This window comes from Ranitomeya variabilis, chromosome 6 (genome assembly GCF_051348905.1).
Source record: "Ranitomeya variabilis isolate aRanVar5 chromosome 6, aRanVar5.hap1, whole genome shotgun sequence".
In the NCBI taxonomy this organism is placed as follows: domain Eukaryota; kingdom Metazoa; phylum Chordata; class Amphibia; order Anura; family Dendrobatidae; genus Ranitomeya; species Ranitomeya variabilis.
In genome coordinates, this window is record NC_135237.1 from 128,929,514 (window position 1) to 128,934,762 (window position 5,249).

Sequence of the window (5,249 nt, forward strand, 5' to 3'; positions counted from 1 at the left end):
GCATGCTACCCGGCCACTGCTAGTTGTGCGTTAGGTTTAGTTCATGGTCAGCTCAGTTCCCATCTTCCAAGAGCTAGTTCCTATATATGCTTATGCTATGTTCTCTTGCCATTGAGATCATGACATAGGCCTAAGAGCATCTCTGAACGCACAGTGCGTCGAACTTTGAGGCAGATGGGCTACAGCAGCAGAAGACCACTCCGGGTACCACTCCTTTCAGCTAAGAACAGGAAACTGAGGCTACAATTTGTACAAGCTCATCGAAATTGGACAGTAGAAGATTGGAAAAACGTTGCTTGGTCTGATGAGTCTCGATTTCTGCTGCGACATTCGGATGGTAGGGTCAGAATTTGGCGTAAATAACATGAAAGCATGGATCCATCCTGCCTTGTATGGAGCATCTTTGGGATGTGCAGCCGACAAATCTGCGGCAACTGTGTGATCCCATCATGTCAATATGGACCAAAATCTCTGAGGAATGCTTCCAGCACCTTGTTGAATCTATGCCACGAAGAATTGAGGCAGTTCTGAAGGCAAAAGAGGGTCCAACCCGTTACTAGCATGGTGTACCTAATAAAGTGGCCGGTGAGTGTATATTGATATGCATAGATATCCATTGATGAATTAAATGATTCATCACTGAACAGTGCTATAAATGATTACCCTATGATAGTCCGAGGAACAGAACATTTAGAGACCATAAGAAATATAGAAAAAAGTATCATGTACTAACCAGAAGCACATCACAGCCCCTCCACCTACTCCAAACCACATTTCTCTGCGGTTTCCCTTTGTGTGTGTTTATTACTTTTGACTAAGGGGTTAGTAATGGGGGTGTCTCATAGACACAGCTGACATGAACCCCAAAATATTACACACCGGGGCAAGCAGGAAGAGGCAGGCAAAGTGCTAGAATTGGTGCATCTAATGGATGCGTCTTTAATGCGGTGACTCTGAGCTACTATTTTTAGGTTTGAGGGGACCAAATATCTGTGAACCTTCCCAGCCTGAGAATACCAACCTAAAGTTGTCTGCTTTACCTTGGTTAGTTATCAAAAATGGCAGGGACCCCATGCTGTTTTTAAAATTATTTATTTAAATAATTAAAAAAACAGCATGGAGGCCCCTCTATTTTTGATAACCAACCAAGATATACCAGACAGCTGAGGGCTGCAGCTGTCTGTTTTACATGTACTTGTTATCAAAAATAGAGGGGCCTCCATGTCTTTTTTTTTTTTTCTTACATATTGCGCAGACCAATCATAATCATGGCTGTGATGGAGCCAAACGTGCCCACATTGGAAAACCTTGATTATTGGCTACACTGCAGCCTTTCAACAAGCTTTGTTTGGGCTGCCAAACCCAAACAGCAATATGGACTTCCGGGTGAAGTCTGCGTATGGGATACATGCACGAACACTAGGTGTCTGGTATGGACTCTGAACTTTACTGTTCGGGTACTCCCATCCATATTGTCACGCTCACGCCCTGACTGGAAGGCGTGAGCACGCGGGGGTATGTGTGGCCCCACTGTGCCACAGACCAAACCTCCCTGGAAGGGGCGTAACTAAGTAGCTTCCTAGGTGTTCGCTGGAGCCTCTGATGGTGAGGTCAGACTTGTGCAATAGGGAGCTACCAGGTACCACTCCAGGGTGGAGTCTGGTTGTGGCTGCTGATCCCACCGGGGAATGGAACATAGACAAGCAAGCGGGCACGGCTGGCACATAGGCAGGCAGATGGGTACAACAGGAACACTGTCAGGCAGGCGGGCACGGCTGGCTCTCTGGTAGGCAGGTGGGCACGGCTGGCTCTCTGGTAGGCAGGCGGGCACGGCTGGCTCTCTGGCACGACTGGTGGACAAGACTGGTACACTGGAAGAACCGGTAGGGACCGGTCTGCAGGCAGGTATGTAGAACGGGTAAGAACCTGTTCAGACACGAGGACCTAGGAATAAGTAGATAAAGACCGCAAGAGCGGATGCAGAGCGAAAGCCCAGGAGCTATAGCCAAGAACAGAAATGCAGGAGGCGGAGCCAAGAGCTGGAGGCGGAGCCAAGTGTAGACAGGCAGGAGGCGGAGCCAAGTGCAGACAGGCAGGAGGCGGAGCCAAGAGCTGGCGGCGGAGCCAAGTAGAACCGCAAGGAGCGGAGCCAGGTAGAACCGCAAGGAGCGGAGCCAGGTAGAACCGCAAGGAGCGGAGCCAGGTAGAACCGCAAGGAGCGGAGAGGAGCTGCGGGAGGGGTCTCTGCAGCAAAGCTGAGCAGAGCCACAAAGAATGTGGAGAGAAGCTGCAGCAAGGGATAACTGCAACAGCAGAAGATAAGCTGAGTAGAAAGGAGCAGAAACGCAGAAGTGAGGAGCAGAGGTAAAGTAACAAAGGTTCAGAGCAGGCAGAGCTGCAAGAGTGCGGAGTGAAAGCAGACTGAGAATACAAGGAAAGACAACAGGGAAGGAAGCCAAAGACTAGAAGACCGAGGTAAGACTAAGTACAGACAAGGCAATGGAACAAGACACAAGGACAAAGACACTGGGACCAGGATATACTGCCTCCTGGTGGGCGGACAACAAGACCAAGGAAATAACACAGAGAATCCTCCAGAGAGGGAGTAACTCAGAGAAAGGCCAGGCAAACTCAGAAGCAAGACACTAACTGAGCTAACACATTGCACAGGCCCAGAACACTGGGTGGAGCTGCACTATATACTGGAGGCCTCTTGGTAATTGGTCAGGAACAGATTGGACAGATGCACCTGATTCCTATAAGAACCAGAGAGTTCAGGCGCCGGCCCCCTGTACACACAGCCATGAAGCATGCAGAGAGCAGAGACATAGAACATGGTGCTGGCAAGAAACAGAAACCACAACATGACCTGGAGCAGTGGGTAAGATAGTGTGAGAGATGTGAGGCCATGCCGTGATGCCAGCAGAGTTGTTACACATATCTTTAAACCAAAGTGGAGAATTGCAGCTCCCATTAATCATAAAAATGGCATGACTTTATTTTAAAAAAAAATTAAAAAGCAGTTGGGCGGCAGCAATATAAAACATGGACAACAGCCATTTTGCGCTAGTTAGGTGCTTGTTTCTGATCCCAAAAACTGTTTATAGCAGTGTGTTTATTTTTAACACGATAATATCTTCTATTATATTTGTACAGATAAATATATTATTGTAATTATAGAATTCATTGTTAATTTGGAAAAGATCAAGATTAAACCTACCTTAATATGAATGCGCATCTATGTTTTCCTTTTCTTTAACAAAAAAAAAACTACATCGAAATTCTCCTAGTAAAAAACAAGTCTTCAGGCTGGGTGTATGATGTTGATTTATGGCTAGTTTTCTGTGCAAACTACAGTAATTTTGTGAAATGATAGGAGTATTGATTTCAGTAAGGGTCTCACTTTACAAAAGCTATCAAGCCAGAAGAACCAAATTGAGCTTTGAAGTGAATAATATATCTTCTCAGATTACTAATTTTACGCGCATTGTACTCTTACATTCACTGTAAAATCTGCATCTATTGTTTTGTTCCTTGACTTTGGTAATTTCTTATAGATTACAATAGTGCACAAGCAGTCATGCTTTGTCATGTCATGATCATAGAAAATGTAATTTCTTATACAAATGAAAAGAACCCACAATTATTGGATTTAGCATTAAAAAACTAGATAAAGTGACAATGGAAAGATATTTTATAGAAGTCAAGAAAGGAGAAGACCCGGACCAGGCCTACCTACTCCGTGACGGATCCGGAACTGTCGGGGCTGTCACCCAGGTTTCACGGGGGAAAGGTTAAAGCCCCGAACCGACCTCTGTACCTGGGAGTAGGGGGCGTGGCTAAGATAAAAGGGCCACAGTGCGCGGCAAATCAGTTAGTTGCTGTGGGAACGTGCATCGTGCAGGAGGGCAGTGTCAGGGCTTCTGCGGGGGGGGGGCAACTGCCAGAGCAGGCTAAAACCAGCAGAGGCAAAAAGCTGTTAACAGCGACGTACCTGGTCCCCGCTGAGATCGCTGACCGTGAGTGACAGGACGCCCAATCAGGACATAAGCCGACGTGAGAATTGGGACACCCGCTGTGAGGGGATTCACTTTGTACCTGAATTGTGTTGCTCATTGTCCCTGTACGATGACAGGGGGAAAGACTGTTCTCTGTCCGGCTCATCGTTTCCTGACACACTGATCACCGACTGGACCACAAGGAATCACCATCGCCGCCAGGAGCCAAGACGACATCTTTTCCAGGACTACACTGGACCACAAGGAATCACCGTCGCCACCAGGATCCAGGATGCCATCTTTTCCAGGACCATACTGGACCCCTTATACGCCACTGCTTTGGCGCCAACGTCCACATCCTGAACTAACCGCAGACTGATAAGTTTGCTATCCTTGAACTTCCTACCCTATGCCTCACACCCGCTTCCCATGAGTTACGTCCCCTGTGTTCCTTTATACTGTTTTATCTGTTTTTCTCCGTGTGAGGAGCATACCTTTTAGATTAAACCCAACGTTAACACTTGCTCTGCCTCCGACCCGTTACTGCATCACACTCATAATAAAAAAAATTAAAAAATCTTAATGAAAAACAAGATGTGGATGGGCAGAGCTAGAACGCTATTAGGGTGCATATTGTTGCATTCCAACTTCTTGCTCGGGTTTTCCCGAGCACACTTGGGTGGGCTCCGAGAATTTGTGAGTGCTCGGAGATTTTGTTTTTGTCAGCACAGCTGCATGATTTACGGCTGCTAGACAGCCTGAGTACATGTGGGGGTTGCCTGGTTGCTAGGGAATCAGGCATTTTATTAATTGAAATTCCTGGTCTTTGTGTAAATGAGTCCAGTGGGCAGTCCTATTCAGTGATTGTATGACTGTACAAGCTGAGATAGGTTTCAATCATTCAGAAGGACCGCCCACTGCACTAATATGTATACAAACACCAGGGATTTCAATGACTAGAATACAAGCTATACTGAATCTTTTTTTTTAACAAAACCATATATAATTCTTCTGATCTTCTCCTTCTCTATACCATGCTGTCCACAGATCACACCACTTGTCTGACCTGACAGGTTCTCTTTAAGAGGTAATAATGTTAAAGAAAAGGTACAGTGTGAGTGAGATGAAAACTGTAGTAATATAATCCTGGAAAGTAGTGACTAGACATTACTTCAACTATAGAAAAGATTAGTTGGACTAGCCCCATATTTACTGTAGATCATTTCCTACCATTCGAGTGGTATCTTTGAT

At 46.1% G+C, this 5,249-nt stretch overlaps 1 long non-coding RNA gene across 1 annotated transcript; it reads left to right on the forward strand.

Moving 5' to 3' along the window:
• The first annotated feature begins 3,929 nt into the window (after positions 1–3,929).
• On the forward strand, positions 3,930–4,521 carry LOC143783505 (uncharacterized). Its single transcript, XR_013217218.1, has 2 exons — positions 3,930–4,056; positions 4,136–4,521. It is a non-coding gene; the product is annotated as an uncharacterized LOC143783505 (long non-coding RNA).
• The last annotated feature ends 728 nt before the right edge of the window (positions 4,522–5,249 follow it).